At 37.1% G+C, this 20,398-nt stretch overlaps 1 long non-coding RNA gene across 2 annotated transcripts in view; it reads right to left on the bottom strand.

Moving 5' to 3' along the window:
• LOC144289000 (uncharacterized) overlaps window positions 1–20,398 on the bottom strand; it is a 231,355-nt gene that overhangs the window by 202,126 nt on the left and 8,831 nt on the right. The window contains exon 2 of one of the 2 annotated variants that reach the window (XR_013357057.1): window positions 15,169–15,254. The exons of the other annotated variant lie outside the window; for it this stretch is intronic. This is a non-coding gene — a long non-coding RNA (uncharacterized LOC144289000). The remainder of the gene's footprint in view (window positions 1–15,168; window positions 15,255–20,398) is intronic. 2 annotated transcript variants of the gene reach the window in all.

The following is a 20,398-nucleotide window of genomic DNA, read 5'->3' as shown; positions in this document are numbered from 1 at the left end:
AGGGGGCGGTGAGAATATATATAAGATCTATTCTTAGCAACATGCAAGTATACAATATGGTATTGTTAACTATAGTCACCGTACTGTAAATTAGATTCCCAGAAAATATTTATTTTATAACTAGAAGTTTGTACCTTTTGACCAACATCTCTCTGTTTCCCCCAACCCTTGGCAACCACCATATCACAGTTTCTATGAGTTCAGCTCTTTTAGATTCCACATATAAATGAAACAGTACATGATCTGTCTTTCTTGGACCTATTTTGCTAGCTTAATGACCACAATTCTATCCATATTGTTGTAAGTGACAGGAGTTCCTTCTTTCTTATGGCTGAATAATATTCCATTCTATATCTATATCTCACATTTTCTTTATTCATTCATCCATAGAAAAACACTTAGATTACTTCATGCCTTGGCTGTTATAAATAATGTTGCAGTGAACACAGAGTGAAGATATCTCTTTAAGATAGTGATTTAATTTCCTTTGGATATATATGAAGGAGTAGAGTAGAGTTGCTAGATCATATGGTAGTTGTATTTTTAATTTTTTGAGGAACCTCCATACTGTTTTCCATAGAAGCTGTGCCAATTTATATTTCCTTGTACAATTATTATACAGGGGTTCCCTTTTCTCTACACTCTTGCTAACACTTGTCCTCTTTTGTCATTTTGATAGTAGCCATCCTAACAGGAGTGAGGTCATAATTCCACTTTGGTTTTGATTTGCATATTCTTGATGATTAATGTTTGTCTGTCTTTGGAAAAAATGTTTATGTAGGTATTTTGCCCATTTTTATATTGAATTTGGGGGGTTGCCCTTGTTTTGGCTGAACTACATTTTTTTTCCAGTTATATTGACAAATAATTGACATATTACTGTATAGGTTTAAGACATACAGCATGATAATTTGATATACGTATGTTCTGAAATGATTACCACAATAGATTCAGCTAATATCCATCTTCTCATATAGATGCAATCAAAAGAAATGGAAAACAACAGGAAAAATTATCTTTGTGAGAAGAACTCTTAGAATTTATTTTCTTAACATATTTCCTATAGCTATAGTTATCGTGTTGCACACTGATCCCTAATACTTATTTATCTTGCCATTGGAAGTTTGCACTTTTGACCTCCTTTCTTGAATTTCAACTGCCCTTCCCCCTACCTCCTGGTAACCACAAATCTGATCTCTTTTTTATGAGAGTTTTTTTTTTTTAATTCCACCTGTAAATGGTATCATACACTATTTGTCTTTCTCTATCTGACTTATTTCACTTAATATAGAATACCTTCAGGGTTCATCCACATTACTGTAAATGGTAGAATTTCCTCATTATTTTTAAAGGGTGAATAATATATATATATATATATATATATATATACCACAATTTCTGTACCCATTTACCCATCATTAGATACTTAGGTTGTTTCCATGTCTTGGCTATTGTAAACAATACTGCAATAAACATGAAGATGCAGATGCTTTTTTCAAGTTAGTGTTTTTGTTTCCTTTAGATATATTCCCAGAAATGGAATTGCTGGATCTTTTTTACTAAAAGATTATTTATTTATTTATTTAAGAGAGAACAAGCAAGAGAATGAAAGAGAGAGCATGAGCAGGGGGAGAGACAGAGGGGCAGAGGTAGAGAGACAAGCAAACTCTCCACTGACCAGGGAGCCAGCAAGGGGCTGGATCCCAGGACGCTGGGATCATGACCTGAGCTGAAAGCAGATGCTCAACTGACTGAGCCACTCAGACATCCCAAAATATACCTTTCACTTATCAATTAGTTTTATATATTTAAATATTTGTAATATATTTTATCACATCAAGTGTGAACAGTGGTTTTTTAAAATATATTTTTGTCTTAGTCCATTTTGTCTGCTATAACAAAATATCATAAACTCAGTGAAACAGCAGAAGTTTATTTCTCACAGTTCTAGACACTGAGAAGTCCCAGATAAAAGCACTAACAGATTTGGAGTCTGGTGAGAACCCCTCTCATGGTTCATAGATGCTATCTTCTTTCTTTCTATCTTCTTTCTCTGTCCTCATGTGATGGAAGGGAGTCTAGGGAGTTCTCTGGAGTCTCTTTTATAAGGATACTAATCCCATTCATGAGGGCTGTACCTTTGTGACCTAAGGTTTCACTTTCAATACCATAAATCACCTTGGAGGTTGGGTTTCAATATATACAGCTGAGGTGGGGGAGGGGAGGGATACAAGCTTTCAGACCATAGCAACTTCACTCTAGAAAACAAAGATATTAGCATTCTTTTTCTACAATCTTGCTTTCCCTTTCTTCCTGTTTCTTAAATTCTATTGTCTGTGCTTTTTCTCCGATGTACCTACATTCAGTAGTATTTCCATTTTATTTTAAAATCATATAAAATATTTTCTATTTTATGCTTGTGCTGACTCAAATTCTAAAATTAACAAAAACTGTCTCACCATATATGCCTATACAAAAATCAGGACAGCCAAACCAAATAGTGTACTACAATCAGTAAATTAAAGATGGCCATGCAGGGTTTTTTGTTTTTGTTCTGTTTTTTTTTTTTTTTTTTTTTTTTCACATTCTTTCCATTAACAATGTAATTAAAGACTTTTTTGCTTATATCTGCCTGGATTCTGTGACTGTTGTGACAAATAGGACATGGCAGAAGCAATGCTGTGTAACCCTTCTGCCCTGATTTTAAGAGATTGCCATTTTCACTTCTGTGTCTTAGACCATCTGTGATTCCTCAAGTGCCATGGAAGCAAGTCTGACTTCCCTGAGCCATAATGCTGAAGATACATCACTTGTAGACACTTTGATAGTCACAATGGGACCTGCGCTTTCATCCATTTCTTTTGAGGCAATAGATTTAGGAATGAATCAGTCTTGTACCCCTCTTACCAGTTCAGCCACCATCTGAGTACTACTGCATAATCTCAATTGATGCCATTTGAAATAGCAGCATTGTCTAGCTAATCAATGCCCATTTTCCTAACCTATAAAATTGTGAGGTTTATTCAAATGGTTGTTGCTGTATGTCACTAAATTTCAGGATTTTTTTTATGCTGCAAAAGATAACTAGGAGACCATTGTAGTCCCTTATTTGTTCAAGATTTTTGTTTTCCTAGAATTTTTATTGGATTTTCCTTTTTAACTTGTACAATTTCTGTTTTATATAATTAATTATTTAAAAAAGATAAATCATATCACCTTTTCTCAGGAGTCCTCTTTACCACCAGAGATCTCCCTCCATGTGCTCATTGTCTTATTTCTACATACTTTAATCACTGATTTAATCTTTTTTTTTTTTTTTTTTGGTCTGATACAAAGCTATCATCCTGGGACCTCCCTTTACTGCTTTTCAATGAAGTCACAGTTTCCTGATCTCATATCTTCCACTTTCATGTTTTAAGTCACTAGTTTAGATGGCTTGGTTTGTGAGATATTTGCTAAGACAGAATGCTTCAGAGGTAAATGTTCTTCCTTGCATATTCAAACAAAAATTATTTGGCTCTTTTTCATGAATGCATAGATTTAGACTTTAGGATTCAAATATATATATTTTTTCTTATCTTCAAAATAATATTTCCATTGTCTTCTAAAATACTGCATTTCGTATAAGAAAGTCAATATTATTTTTATGCTAATTTTAGATAATCTCTTTTGTGCCTTAGGTGTTTCTTCTCATTCCTTGTACTGGTCCATTTTAACAAGTGATTTTTAGTGAGTAAAGTGGTTTTCTGGCATATTCAAGTAATAGATTAAGAAGGGAAAAACTCCCTGCTACTTTTTTTTTCTCATTTTTTGTTACTGTCAGTATGTAGAAATTTAAAAAAATTGTATTTGAAATAATTAGTGTTAAGGATCTGCTACTGGTAGATGACTTATCCATGTAGTGGTTGGTATGAAAGAGACTTTAAAAATGGAAATAAAGAATTATGGCACACCATTCCATTAACATCATTATACATGGTTAGTTGCCAGCTTCCCTGGGATAAATTAAGACACTTTTTTGACAATATTATGAGCAATAGTATAGATTTAAATCTTAAGTCTTAATAATTATTGTCTTTTTTTACATGATTAATAATGATAATCTTGATTTTGAAATTTTTTTTCTAATTTCTGTTATCAATTATTGGCTTCTCCCTCAAAACCCTAAAAGATCCCAGGGGTGGTGTGTGAAGGTCCTAAATTCATAGGAGGTTAGAATTTTGGAGTTACATACCACTCTGATTTTCACACTTTAAATGATAATAAAGCTCAAAAGGAAAATTTAAATAGAATTAATTCAAATGAGAGATTTATGGAATTTCTCTTTCAAACAGATGTTGATAACATAGATAAAAATAACAAGGGATCCCTGGGTGGTGCAGCGGTTTGGTGCCTGCCTTTGGCCCAGGGTGCGATCCTGGAGACCCGGGATCGAATCCCACATCAGGCTCCCGGTGCATGGAGCCTGCTTCTCCCTCTGCCTGTGTCTCTGCCTCTCTCTCTCTCTGTGACTATCATAAATAAATTAAAAAAAAAAAAAAAACAAAAAACCAATAATTAACTAAAACTTATTAAAGTAGAGCCAATAAACCAACTGGTTAAAAAAGAAAGAAAAGAAAAGGTAGGTCAGAAAAAAACATATACGTTCAATTGTACATATTATGATTAATGTGCTTTGTGCACACAGTTAATTGTCATTACTGAAGCAAAGCTCATGAATAAAGCGTTAAAAAATCAGTTATAATGAATTAAGAATGCATTCAACACTGTTCGTTTTCTTCCCATAGTGTAATGTAAACTTAAAAAAAATATTTTTTTAAATCATTTGTCTCTCTTCCAAGCCATAAAGTGATTATTGATTGGCTCTTTCCTTTTATTTTAATTTAATAAATAAATATATTTATTTCTGGTACAAAAGGACATTTTTTTTAAGCATGGGACAGGGCCTATGGGCAGAAGGAGCTGCTGCTGGCTCTTACCTTTCAGATAGGATTTTCCTGTTTTATCCTTCAGAAATGGCTGGTTTTATACCATTTATAAAATTTATAAATAAATTTATTTCTATAACTGCAACTCCTGGTTCACCATTAAGAGGTAAAAAACCACTGATGAGGGGACCTTGATATTTAAAATATGTACAAATGCAAATTGATACAAATATGCATTGATAGAGGCATATAGAGTTTTAATTTGGTGACTACTTAATCTAACTGATTTTTATTAAATCTTTTAGAGACTTTCCATCTTTAGTCATCTTCTTCCTCACCTAAGACCACTGTGTACCATAATAATTACAAATATAAATATTAGTAAAGTTATGACTCAAGAATTTAAAAATATAAGTCCTCATATGCACATTCTTTGTTCTGTATTCTTACTTGACACTAATTGTAATACCTGCTCTGCATGCTTCACAGAATAGTTATAAAATTATATGAAATAATAGACATGAAGAACGCTTTAGTAAGGATCACATGCAATAATATACATGAAGAGCCCTTTAAAAATATAACACACCATATTACTTTTTTTAAAAAAGATTTTATTTATTAATTCATGAGAGACACAGAGACAGAGGCAGAGACTCAGGCAGAGAGAGAAGCCGGCTCCATGCAGGGATCCTGATGTGGGACTCAATCCCAGGACTCCGGGATCATGCCTTGAGCTGAAGGCTAAACCGCTGAGCCACCCAGGCACCCCAACACACCATATTACTGTAAAAGTGTTTTTAAATTTTTTTATTTAAGATTTTCAGCAACCTTTTAAAGGTGAAAGATGGATGCTGTTAATAAGAAGGAAAGCACAATAAGATCCTGATAAAATATTCAAGAATAATAAAAGATCTGCATAAGCTCTTCCTTGGATTCAGTAAAGTCTAACGCTTTTAACCAGCTCCTACCCTTCTACATGTATCTACTGCGTCTGGTGGCCAAATACAGATTATCGGTGAAGTGTTGGTGCCACTTAGAACCCTCCAGGACTCTAATAGATCTCCAGATTATACCCTGACACCTGAAATCAGAGGAAGGCTCTCTTAGTTTTATTTTTTAAAAAGATTTTATTTATTTATTTGAGAGAGAAAGTGTGGGTGGGGAGGTGGCAGGGCAGAGGGAGTGGGACAAGCAGACTCCCCACTGAGCAGGGAGCCCAACCTGGCACTTGATCCCAGGACCTGAGATCACCACCTGAGCCAAAGGCAGATGTTTAACTGACTGAGCCACCCAGGTGTCCCAGCTGTCTTAGTTTTAATTTAGTCTAGAGACATATTTGAACATATGTGCAATACCCTATCAAGTATATTGATTGTTTTAGCAGCACTTAAATCAAAGTTACTTTTTTAGTGCGTATGTCCTTTCCAGTGAAATAAGGGGCACGTTATCTCCAAAAGTAGAATCTATTTGGCATTAAAAAAAGGAGGCCCTAAAAAAAAAAAAAAAAAAAAAAAAGGAGGCCCTAAAAATTTGCCAAATTATATTCTTAAAATAATAAGTACTTTTTAAAACAGTATTAGCAGGGTGTAAATTTTGATTTAAAAAACAAATTCATGGCTTTAGTCAAAGCAAATTGACTCTACTTTTAAAAATTTATTTTATTTTATATAATTCAATTAATTAACATATAGTGTATTATTAGTTTCAGAGGTAGAGGTCAGTGATTTATCAGTTGCTTATAACACCCAGTGCTCATTACATCAAGTGCCCTCCTTAATGCCCATCACCCAGTCATCCCATCCCCCTCATCTGGGAATATTACTCAGCCATCCAAAAAAATGAAATCTTACCATTGACATCAATGTGGATGAAATTAGAGGGTATTATGCTAAGAGACTCATTACTTTTATTTTCTTATTTTTATTTTTATTTTTTCGCACTGAGACACATTTTAATCAAACTTTTAAAAGCCAAAGACCGAAAGGGACACCTGAATGACTCAGTTGATTAAGCATCTAACTCTTGGTTTCGGCTTAGGTCATGATCTCAGGATATTTATTTATTTATTTATTTATTTATTTATTTATTTATTTTTTGTTGTTTTTTGCTGTTTTCTTTTTTTTTTTTTAATTGGTGTTCAATTTACCAACATACAGAATAACCCCCAGTGCCCGTCACCCAATCATTCCCACCCCCTGCCCTCCTCCCCTTCTACCACCCCTAGTTCGTTTCCCAGAGTTAGCAGTCTTTACGTTCTGTCTCCCTTTCTGATATTTCCCACACATTTCTTCTCCCTTCCCTTATATTCCCTTTCACTATTATTTATATTCCCCACATGAATGAGAACATATAATGTTTGTCCTTCTCCGACTAATCTCTCAGCATACTACCCTCCAATTCCATCCACGTTGAAGCAAATGGTGGGTATTTGTCGTTTCTAATGGCTGAGGAATATTCCATTGTATACATAAACCACATCTTCTTTATCCATTCATCTTTCGATGGACACCGAGGCTCCTTCCACAGTTTGGCTATTGTGGACATTGCTGCTAGAAACATCGGGGTGCAGGTGTCCCGGCGTTTCATTGCATCTGTATCTTTGGGGTAAATCCCCAACAGTGCAATTGCTGGGTTGTAGGGCAGGTCTATTTTTAACTCTTTGAGGAACCTCCACACAGTTTTCCAGAGTGGCTGCACCAGTTCACATTCCCACCAACAGTGTAAGAGGGTTCCCTTTTCTCCGCATCCTCTCCAACATTTGTTGTTTCCTGCCTTGTTAGTTTGCCCCATTCTCACCGGTGTGAGGTGGTATCTCATCGTGGTTTTGATTTGTATTTCCCTGATGGCAAGTGATGCAGAGCATTTTCTCATGTGCTTGTGGGGCATATCTATGTCTTCCTCTGTGAGATTTCTGTTCATGTCTTTTGCCCACTTCATGATTGGATTGTTTGTTTCTTTGGTGTTGAGTTTAATAAGTTCTTTATAGATCTTGGAAACTAGCCCTTTTTCTGATATGTCATTTGCAAATATCTTCTCCCATTCTGTAGGTTGTCTTTGAGTTTTGTTGACTGTATCCTTTGCTGTGCAAAAGCTTCTTATCTTGATGAAGTCCCAAGAGTTCATTTTTGCTTTTGTTTCTTTTGCTTTAGTGGATGTATCTTGCAAGAAGTTACTGTGGCCGAGTTCAAAAAGGGTGTTGCCTGTGTTCTCCTCTAGGATTTTGATGGAATCTTGTCTCACATTTAGATCTTTCATCCATTTTGAGTTTATCTTTGTGTATGGTGCAAGAGAGTGGTCTAGTTTCCTTCTTCTGCATGTGGATGTCCAATTTTCCCAGCACCATTTATTGAAGAGACTGTCTTTCTTCCAATGGATAGTCTTTCCTCCTTTATCGAATATTAGTTGACCATAAAGTTCAGGGTCCTCTTTTGGGTTCTCTATTCTGTTCCACTGATCTATGTGTCTGTTTTTGTGTCAGTACCACACTGTCTTGATGACCATAGCTTTGTAGTCCAACCTGAAATCTGGCATTGTGATGCCCCCAGATATGGTTTTCTTTTTTAAAATTCCCCTGGCTCTTCGGGGTCTTTTCTGATTCCACACGAATCTTAAAATAATTTGTTCTAACTCTCTGAAGAAAGTCCATGGTATTTTGATAGGGATTGCATTAAACGTGTATATTGCCCTGGGTAACATTGACATTTTCACAATATTAATTCTGCCAATCCATGAGCATGGAATATTTTTCCATCTCTTTGTGTCTTCCTCAATTACTTTCAGAAGTGTTCTATAGTTTTGAGGGTATAGACCCTTTACATCTTTGGTTAGGTTTATTCCTAGGTATCTTATGTTTTGGGTGCAATTGTAAATGGGATTGACCCCTTAATTTCTCTTTCTTCAGTCTCATTGTTAGTGTATAGAAATGCCACTGATTTCTGGGCATTGATTTTGTATCCTGCCACGCTACCAAATTGCTGTATGAGTTCTAGCAATCTTGGGGTGGAGACTTTTGGGTTTTCTATGTAGAGTATCATGTCATCAGCGAAGAGGGAGAGTTTGACTTCTTCTTTGCCAATTTGAATGCCTTTAATGTCTTTTTTGTTGTCTGATTGCTGAGGCTAGGACTTCCAGTACTATGTTGAATAGCAGTGGTGAGAGTGGACATCCCAGTCTTGTTCCCGGTCTTAGGGGAAAGGCTTCCAGTGCTTCCCCATTGAGAATGATATTTGCTGTGGGCTTTTCGTAGATGGCTTTTAAGATGTTGAAGAATGTTCCCTCTATCCCTACACTCTGAAGAGTTTTGATCAGAAATGGATGCTGTATTTTGTCAAATGCTTTCTCTGCATCTAATGAGAGGATCATATGGTTCTTGGTTTTTCTCTTGCTGATATGATGAATCACATTGATTGTTTTACGGGTGTTGAACCAGCCTTGTGTCCCGGGGATAAATCCTACTTGGTCATGGTGAATAATTTTCTTAATGTACTGTTGGATCCTATTGGCCAGTATCTTGTTGAGAATTTTTGCATCCATGTTCATCAGGGATATTGGTCTGTAATTCTCCTTTTTGGTGGGGTCTTGGTCTGCTTTTGGAATTAAGGTGATGCTGGCCTCTTAGAACGAATTTGGAAGTACTCCATCTCTTTCTGTATTTCCAAAGAGCTTTAGGAGAATAGGTATGGTTTCTTCTTTAAACGTTTGATAGAATTCCCCTGGGAAGCCATCTGGCCCTGGACTCTTGTGTCTTGGGAGGTTTTTGATGACTGCTTCAATTTCCTCCCTGGTTATTGGCCTGTTCAGGTTTTCTATTTCTTCCTGTTCCAGTTTTAGTAGTTTGTGGCTTTCCAGGAATGCATCCATTTCTTCTCGATTGCCTAATTTATTGGTGTATAGCTGTTTATAATATGTTTTTAAAATCGTTTGTATTTCCTTGGTGTTGGTACTGATCTCTCCTTTCTCATTCATGATTTTATTAATTTGAGTCTTCTCTCTCTTCTTTTTAATAAGGCTGGCTAATGGTTTATCTATCTTGTTAATTCTTTCAAAGAACCAACTCCTGGTTTTGTTGATCTGTTCCACAGTTCTTCTGGTCTCGATTTCGTTGAGTTCTGCTTGAATCTTTAAACTCCCTTCTTCTCCTGGGTGTAGGATCTATTTGCTGTTTTTTCTCTAGCTCCTTTATGTGTAAGGTTAGCTTCTGTATTTGAGTTCTTTCCAGTTTTTGAATGGATGCTTGTATTGTGATGTGTTTCCCCCTTAGGACTTCTTTTGCTGCATCCCAAAGATTTTGAACGGTTGTATCTTCATTCTCATTAGTTTCCATGAATCTTTTTCATTCTTCCTTAATTTCCTGGTTGACCTTTTCATCTTTTAGCAGGATGGTCCTTAACCTCCACGTGTTTGAGGTCCTCCCAAACTTCTTGTTGTGATTTAGTTCTAATTTCAAGGCATTATGGTCTGAGAATATGCAGGGGGCGATCCCAATCTTTTGGTATCCGTTCAGACCCGATTTGTGACCCAATATGTGGTCTATTCTGGAGAAAGTTCCATGTGCACTTGAGAAGAATGTGTATTCAGTTGAGTTTGGATGTAAAGTTCTGTAGATATCTGTGAAATCCATCTGGTCCAGTGTATCATTTAAAGCTCTCGTTTCTTTGGAGATGTTGTGCTTAGAAGACCTATCGAGGGTAGAAAGAGCTAGATTGAAGTCACCAAGTATAAGTGTATTATTATCTAAGTATTTCTTCACTTTGGTTAATAATTGATTGATATATTTGGCAGCTCCCACATTCGGGGCATATATATTGAGGAATGTTAAGTCCTCTTGTTGGATAGATCCTTAAGTATGATAGATATAGTGTCCCTCTTCATCTTTCACTACTGTCTTCGGGGTAAATTTTAGTTTATCTGATATAAGGATGGCTACCCCTGCTTTCTTTTGAGGACCATTCGAATGGTAAATGGTTCTCCAACCTTTTATTTTCAGGCTGTAGGTGTCCTTCTGTCTAAAATGAGTCTCTTGCAGACAGCAAATAGATGGGTCCTGCTTTTTTATCCAGTCTGAAACCCTGAGCCTTTTGATGGGATCATTAAGCCCGTTCACGTTCAGAGTTACTATTGACAGATATGGGTTTAGTGTCATCATGATATCTATTCAGTCCTTGTTTTTGTGGATTGTTCCACTGAACTTCTTCTTAAAGGGGAATTTTAAGAGTCCCCCTAAAATTTCTTGCAGAGCTGGTTTGGAGGTCACATATTCTTTCAGTTGCTGCCTGTCTTGGAAGCTCTTTATCTCTCCTTCCATTTTGAATGAGAGCCTTGCTGGATGAAGGATTCTTGGTTGCATGTTCTTCTCATTTAGGACCCTGAATATATCCTGCCAGTCCTTTCTGGCCTGCCAGGTCTCTGTGGAGAGGTCTGCTGTTACCCTAGTACTCCTCCCCATAAAAGTCAGGGATTTCTTGTCTCTTGCGGCTTTAAGGATCTTCTCTTTATCTTTGGAATTTGCAAGCTTCACTATTAAATGTCGAGGTGTTGAACGGTTTTTATTGATTTTAGGGGGGGATCTCTCTATTTCCTGGATCTGAATGCCTGTTTCCCTTCCCAGATTAGGAAAGTTTTCAGCTAGAATTTGTTCAAATACATATTCTGGCCCTCTGTCCCTTTCGGCGCCCTCGGGAACACCAATTAAACGTATGTTTTTCTTCCTCAGGCTGTCGTTTATTTCCCTTAATCTATCTTCATGGTCTTTTAATTGTTTGTCTCTTTTTTCCTCAGTTTCCCTCTTTGCTATCATCTTGTCTTCTATGTCACTCACTCGTTCTGCCACCTCGTTAACCCTCGTCATTAGGACTTCTAGTTTGGATTGCATCTCATTCAATTGATTTTTAATTTCTGCCTGATTAGCTCTAAATTCTGCAGTCATGAAGTCTCTTGAGTCCTTTATACTTTTTTCTAGAGCCACCAGTAGCTGTATAATAGTGCTTCTGAATTGGCTTTCTGACATTGAATTGTAATCCAGATTTTGTAACTCTGTGGGAGAGAGGACTGTTTCTGATTCTTTCTTTTGAGGTGAGGTTTTCCTTCTAGTCATTTTGCTCAGTGCAGAGTGGCCAAAAGCAAGTTGTATTGGGAAAAGGAGAAAAAGAGGGGAGAGAAAGAAGGAAAGAAAAGAGAAAGAGGAAAAAAAAAGGAAGGAAAAAAAACGAAAAAAAAAGAAGAAAAAGAAAGAAAGAGAAAGAAAGGAAAAAAAGGGGGTGGGGGAAGGAAACAAATCAAAAAGAAAAACAAAACAAAACAAAACAACAACAAAAAAAAAAAAAGAAAAAAGAACCACGGGGCAGTATCTTCTGATTCTGTGTACTGTAAGTCCCTCGACTTCCCCTGGAACTTGTCAGTCTAGCTGGTCCTCTGGGGGAAGGGCCTGTTGTGCTGATTTTCAGGTGTTAGCACTTGGGGGAGCTGCTCTGTCCCTGCTTGGTGCAGGGCTCAGGGGGGTTGTTTACCCCGTGAGGCCGCAGGAGGAACAGCCCCAGTGGCGGGGCCAGCTCTGGAGCCCTGGAGTCAGCCCCCGCAGTAGCTCCGGAGCTCTCCGTCTGCAGGGCCTGGAGGCTCCGGGGTGGGGCCGCTGATCTGCTCAGCTCGGGGCAGGAGCGTCCTTGCGGTCCTGGGCCCTCCCGGCCTCTGCCTGTCCCGGTGGAGGCCGGATCCTGGGCTGTGTCTGGGTGCCCTGTGCTCCGGGGCCTGCGCTGGTGGATTCGCTCTCCTTCCCCGCAGCCCCCTCCGCAGAGCCGCCCCCAGCCCCCCCGAGCTGCTCCCGCCCCGCAGCCCCCTCCGCGGAGCCGCCCACGAGCCCCCCCCAGCTGCTCCCGCCCGCAGCCCCCTCCGCAGAGCCGCCCCCAGCCCCCCCGAGCTGCTCCCGCCCCGCAGCCCCCTCCACGGAGCCACCCCCGAGCCCCCCCCAGCTGCTCCCGCCCGCAGCCCCCTCCGCGGAGCCGCCCCCGAGCCCCCCGAGCTGCTCCGGGTCCCGCCGCGCTGCAGCCCTTAGGGAGCTCGGCGCACTGTCCCGGGGCGCAGGTGTCTGTCAGTGTCCCCGGGAGCCCGAGGGCATCCCCGCCCTCCTGGGTCCTGCTCCACCTCCCTGTGAGCCCCTTTCCGCCGGGAAGGTCGGTGCAGCTCCTGCGTCTCCGGGACGGGGCTCTCTTGTCCTGGGGACACTCGCCCCGGCCTCAGCCCGGCTCCCCGCGGGGCTCCTCCCCCTTGGAGGCCTTTGTTCCTTTATTTCTTTTCCCCCGTCTTCCTACCTTGATAGATGCGCGAACTCTTCTCACTGTAGCATTCCACGTGTTCTCTCTTTAAATCTCAGGCCGAATTCATAGATTTTCAGGATAATTTTAGGTTTTCTAGGTAATTTGGTGGGGACAGGTGGTTTGGGGACCCTACTCTTGCGCCATCTTGCCCCTCCTCCGAGACTCATTACTTTTAATTTTAAAAAAGATAATTTTCTCTGTCTCTTATTCCCATTACTCTCTATACTCATGTGATTAGGCTTTTCTTTTTATTTAACATTTTTTTAAGGTATTTATTTATTTATTTATGATAGTCACAGAGAGAGAGAGAGAGAGAGAGAGAGAGGCAGAGACACAGGCAGAGGGAGAAGCAGGCTCCATGCACCGGGAGCCCGACGTGGGATTCGATCCCGGGTCTCCAGGATCGCGCCCTGGGCCAAAGACAGGCGCCAAACCGCTGCGCCACCCAGGGATCCCACGATTAGGCTTTTTCTACGGTCAATTTGTACTTCTCTCATCCCTCTTTCACTGCAACATAAACCCATACTGGTCTTCCTTGCATACCCAGAACCTCCATACTGAGTTTAACATAGTCATCATCAACAAAAGTTAGTTGATTGAATTGTACTTATTAGATAATTTTGAACTTAAAGAATGTGGACCTTATACATGAATGTTTCAGGTGAAGGATGGAAGTACAGTAATTCCCATGACTGGAAACTGTTATCATGCTCAACTATTTGAACTCTGAGATTTCAGAGTCCCCAACAAATGACTATTAGCAAATCCATTTCTTGCAATAAGTTTCTTCATCCATAAAGCTATTCCAATTGCTGACAGGTGATCTATTACTGTCTTAAAAATATTATAGTGAAAATCACTAAGTGAATTATTGGTATAATGTGGAAAGATCAAAAGAAGTCGATGGATATAATTTGCCAGTTATCTAATTGCAGTGCTACTTCACATTTTCTGGGGCACTGGCATTCAGGGAAGTTTGATCTACTTGTTTTTAGAAACCAGTGTTCATGGCAATCCTCCTTATAGAGATCATGACTTGCTTAACCCAATTTAATTATACACTGAGAAGTGTTTCCTACATATTTAAGGCAATTTATGAGAATACTATTAATCATCAATAAATATGGCAAATCATTTCATATAGCACAGCTGGTTATAAGTCATGCCTCTATTGCCATATTTTTTCCAGTTTTGTTAGATGAATAGTTCTTTCTCATTTATTTCCATTTGATTACCTCCTATATATTTTCTAAAAGCCTTTAAACTTTTTAAAATTTATATATACTCCAATCAGTTCCTACAGGATCTGAAGCTGCTAAAAAGTCATGTAGAATTTAGAGAAATGGCTGTACACACTGAATTTGGATATGATAATGTTTAAACACATATTTGAAATTGCAATGGCAAGTGAAAATTACTGAAAAATACACATTTAATTACTGTTTATTTCTTCTGAAAATATTTGCTGACAGCTAATCTGGAAGATAGTGAGATAGTAATAAGTTTAAAGACATCAGAATAATAATGCCTTTGTGCTCATATTGAATCCAAGTTCCAAAATTCTTTGCTTTGTGACTTCATGCAGGTCATTTAACCTCTTTTTGATCAGTTTCCTTATGAGCAAAATGGATTTTATAATAGAAACTTGTTCTAAAAGTTTTGGGGGTTTTTCTCTATGGATGAAATACATATAAACATCTTAGAATATTATCAAGCACATGAGAAGATAATAAGGATTTTCTGCACTCTCAATACTTATACCTTATGTGAGTTGTATTGCCATTGATAGACAGATTGTCAGAAAAAGAAGACAGTGAGTGGGAAGAATGAAGAAAATATGGAAATATGCATCCAAAGGATAATACCTTACGGATAACACATGATGAATGCAACCTTGATAAGAGCTACTTAGACTAAACTAAACTCACCTTGTTTGAGTTTGTATTACATGCTGGTCGCTCCATCTTTCACATGAGAAAACTAAGTTTTGATGTATGGTGAGTACTTTCTCAAGCTGGTGGAAAAATAAGTAGCAAGATTACAACCTAGGCTTTCATTCACTAGGGCCTTCACTCTTAGCTGTTTCACCAGGTCGCCACTTCCTATGAACTAGACATGAAACACTGTGTGTGCCGTGTCAGCAAATTTTCTTTCCAAAGCTCAAGATTAGTTTTCCTGAACCAGGGAGGGAAAATGAGTTGCTACACTACTCCTGAAAGTGTAGCATGCTGGATCCTAGATGCTACTTTGGCACTGTGTGAAGGTTAGCTTATCATTTGGCTTTCCTTTGGATCTCTTTTCCAATTAAAAAACCCATTAAAACAAAATAAAACTATAAAAAAGAGAAAGAACTAAACTAGATGATCTCAATTACTCCATACAAATTTATCACATAGAGAACCGTGTTAGCTTCAACAATGGCAGTATTAAAGTCTTATTTGAAGTAATATTTTGGTCCAGTATTCATTTATATTATCAAGAGATTTATGAACTATTCACTTTTTGTCATTATTAGACAACACTATAATTGTATGTTGCTTCCAATGGTGCCAATATACATTTATTGCATATATCAAATTTACTGAATTTTTATATTATTAAATGGTTCTTAAATGAATAATTGGAAAATTTATCTAATGCACTTTAATATTATTTCAGCACATTTGATTTCTCAGTATAATAATTTCATAACCATTTGTTATTTTCATTACATTTTCTGCAATATTCATTTACATGAAAAACAAACTACTTATATGTGCTTTTCTATATTTTATTATTCATATTTATGGATTCTTATATATTAATCTTATATATTACCATGTAAAAGCTAGTTTTATATTTTAAAGTATTGAAAGCGTTTCAAAAATAAATGAATCTTTTTTGAATATATTTCAGAAATAGAGCTGGAAACTGAAGTTTTACCTGTACTAGAAACTCTTCGGAAAGAGATTTAAACTACAGAAAATCAAAGACCAATAAATCCATATTGAATTGAGTATAGCTTAGTGAAGCTGAGGATAGTTTTTGGTGTCATATGGATCTCAGCTTAAGATCTATCTCTTGCTATTTTAGGCTGTATGAGTCTCAATCTCCACCATTCTGCAATGTGGATTATATTGTGATCATGTTGTGCAAGTCCCCAGAACTAATTTCTTTCTTTTCTCTTTCCAATAGCCCATAGTTTTAACTTGCAGAAACTGGTGGTTTTATCTTCTTGCTAAAGTAGAGCAGGTGACAGAGGCTTAACCAAATAGCGTATCTCACCCCTAATCCAAGTTTATGACCTAAATTGCTCAACCTAGAGTGTAAATCACGATATTGGCTTGACATGTGGGAGCAAAGAGCACTGCTACTCTACGTGCACACACCCCATTACTACTACAAGTGTTTTTTAGAGCTAGCCCAGGAAAGGTTCAGAACACAGAAAATCCCAGGAGAATTTAGAGCTTTGATGACACTGTGATCAGACGCAAGTGGAGACTATGCTTCTTTTAATCTTTTCAGTACTAAGAAATTTTCTCTATTTTTTTCCCCAAGTATTCAAGATGATTTTCAGGTATTTGTGATTTAATCACCTGACTAAGGGGAAATAAGCCCTACCATCTGAGAGTCAAAGGTTTAACGAAATAAGTTGACAATCCTCATCTAAATTCTCTGAGGAAAGATGTGCTTTGGAATTCATTATTTTATTTTTAAGCAGGAGATGTAGAGCATATACTGTATAATAGCTAACACTGCCAGAGGGATCTGTAGCAGTAACCTGTAATCAGACTCAATATTTCTGCTGCAAAATGTGTGAGCAATTACAATTAATGGGATTTTTTTTTCCAAAAAAGGCTATAAATAGACTATTGATTGTTCAACTCAGGTTTTGCTGAAAAGTGAATTTTAAAGTAAAATTTTCATGCATATCTCTCTGTTTGAATATGCAGTTGGGGATTTTTGTACCTCCTCTCTCTCCCTCTCTCTCTTTCCATCTCTGTGTATACATATACACGCATAAATACATGTGTGCATAAATGTTACGTCACAGCATAGCTTCTTATTTGCTTCCTAAAAATCACTTTGTTAGTTCAGTTACTTATGATATGGAATGCTTCTTTATTAATAGAGTTCTTAGTCAAATTACATCATTATCTTCATTAGCATCATCTACTTATGAAAAAATTGTACTATAGTTTACTTTTTCCTGTTTCTAAAAATGTACTTCAACTAAATAAGAGCAAAGTTTGCTGGAATGTAAAAAAAATATTCTGAATACATATGCTTTAATTAGACTTTTCACCATTTTTTTCCTTCCAACACAAAACCTATTGAATACCAGCATGACATTCATTATGATAAATAACCCAGCTCTTGAACATGTGCTATGTCAGCAATTATTCTTCCTGTTTCTGATGACTGATAAAAATGGCACAAGTTAGTTCTTGCTGGACAGAAATTTTCAACAAATGTAAAATAAGATTTTTACTGTTATAGTAGTTATTTTCCCCCACCAGAATCATATGAAGTATGTTAACACAGATATAACACTCATGACATAGTTAAGAGAAAAGGAGTAACTATCATATTCAATATGTAATAGAGAAATTTGAACTGTAGATTTTTTCTACCAACTGTTTTAATCAATTTTTGGTAATTTATTCTGTGTATTAAGGAATAATATGTTCTGACAGTTAGAGATAAACAATATTTTTAAAATGTTGCTAAACCCTTACTTCATTAGCTATTTCCAATTATCTTGTGTTATTCTCATCATTTTTTCACATAAAGCAAGTAATAAATGAAGAAATAAATAGCAGAACTCTAAACATATTTTATTCCAGATATAAATAGAGTATTTATAACTTAGAGGAAAATAAGTTTGTCCTAAAAGGTTGTGGTTATTATTATTAATATTAATAAAATTATGTTGTAATAATATAGACTTAAAATTTCAGAGCACTTTGCTCTAACCTAGCTTGAATTTTTGCCTTTAAAACATAAATAATTAGCTTTTTATATAGTTTTGCTCTATATTCACTCAAGTGTTTAATATACTGACCGTGTCTGTCAGGACATAATTAAAAACCACAAACCCCACTGTAGCTATTTTAAATAAAAGATAAATTCATTAAAATATAAAGAGAGTCCATCAAATTTCCTTCAGTGCTAGAGAATCAGGCCAGGCATCTACATAGCCATGAATAATCACCAACATGTAACACTGCCCTAATAAACAATCTACTGTGGCTGCTGCTGAGCATAAGAATGACAGCCACGAGTAGAGCACTCTTACTATGACCTTGGCCATTGCCACACCTGCACACTGGCTACTTGTCCACCATGCTCATGGAAGTAGTTTCTACAAAGAGTTTCATTCATGTCCTTTTTCTCCTAATCAACAACCTATGGATTGTATGCAATCTGCAAAGCCTGTATCAAATATTTAAGCTTTGCTTCAAGAGAGATGGGAATGTGTTGCTGGCTTTAAATTTACAGAGCAGATATTCTTAAAAAAGATAATCCTAGGGCATGGGTGGCTCAGTGATTGAGTGTCTGCCTTCTGCTCAGGTCCTGGGATCAAGTCCTGAATCAGGCTCCCTGCAGGGAATCTGCTTCTTCCTCTGCCTATGTCTCTGCCTTCTCTCTGTGTCTCTCACAAGTAAATAAATAAAAATCTTAAAAAAAAAAACCTTTAAAAATATATTTTTTTTAAAAAAAGATAATCCTGAAATTTAGAAAATTGTATAAAATTCCTGGATGATCAAAATACATGGGCTCTTTTGGTCAAAATAATAGGATTTGTAAATAATTTATATTTTTAGAGAACCTGAAAACTGCTTTCAGTGGCATTGAAAACATGCTGTTAACAGTGCTAATGGTGGAAACAGCATTAACAATGGAAATATTAATCATGAAATTGCCACATTGGCAGGGTTTGTCTATAAGAAGGCAACACCAGGATGGATGGCGATGCCATTTCTGATGACAGGGAAAGCAGGGTGCTAACTATGGGTTCATGGGCTTCATCGCCCTTAACTGATGCATCAATCTCTTGAGTGCTGACAGCCTTGTCTTAGATATCAGCAAGAAAACTGTTGCTTTGACAGTAATGAGAAGTGAAGACATTTTCGTTAATGGTCAGTTGTATAGAGCTTTCATGTTTTGCATGAAGCAAAAGCAAGCGTTGTCCCTAGAGATGCCAGAATTGCCACAGAAGACAATTATAAGTACTTTGCATATTGAAGACAGCTCTGTTTGCTTGTTAACTACTTAGAAGATCTCTAAGAGACTCTATTTGGAACAGAACTGATGGAAAGCTGAGTCTCCACCAATGTTAAGATTCTGTTTCAACCCCATAATATTCATGTCGATCTCACCGTTTTGAAATGGCTGCATTGTCATATTGTAAGGAAAATCGCTATCCATAAATTGTAGAATCAAAACCTCTATATAACTTGGAAATGCTTAGGATTGACGTATGAAATATCGACTTTAAATATTTGTATTGAAACTGAAGTCTCACATGGGAGGGAACACAATTAAAAAAAAGAGCTAAATGCAAAGATCTAAATGAAGCAGAGTTAGGGGTATGGAAAAGGACACCACTCTTTCCACTCACTCCCACTTCCTAGTTTAGCTTCTCCCTGCCACCCCCATCTCCAAAAGAGTTTCTGGGACACTTCTCAGAAGCCTCTGCAAAAATTGAAAAAATAATGTCATAATGGGTTCGAACTAGAACTGCAAAGATGTGCAAGAGATTATATAGAAGAGTAATTACACATGCGTGGGGAGGACAGATTTAGGGATTCAAAGCTAATGATAGTAAATTTCACCTTAATATGGAGAAGAACCTTATAATTTATAGGACTTTCTAATAAAAATGAAATAGGTAAGTTTATGAGATTAATTTCCTGATCACTGAATATGAGTCGCTAATGGTGTTCAAGGGGATTTAAATATCAGGAGTGGTTGTCTTTATATTCTAGCATTATATGATATCACTGCCTATATCATCTGCAAACTGTTTTTATGATAACTCCCCACCATGACTATTGGGTAAATTAAAAATATATTTTGAAAATTCTGTAGATTATGCAGTTTAAGATTTAAATGTTATAGTGAATTCTACATTGCTTCTCTCTCTCTCTCTTTTACTACATAAAGACCATTTTT

Source organism: Canis aureus, chromosome 18 (genome assembly GCF_053574225.1).
Source record: "Canis aureus isolate CA01 chromosome 18, VMU_Caureus_v.1.0, whole genome shotgun sequence".
In the NCBI taxonomy this organism is placed as follows: Eukaryota; Metazoa; Chordata; class Mammalia; order Carnivora; family Canidae; genus Canis; species Canis aureus.
This window is presented reverse-complemented; position numbering and strand designations above follow the sequence as displayed.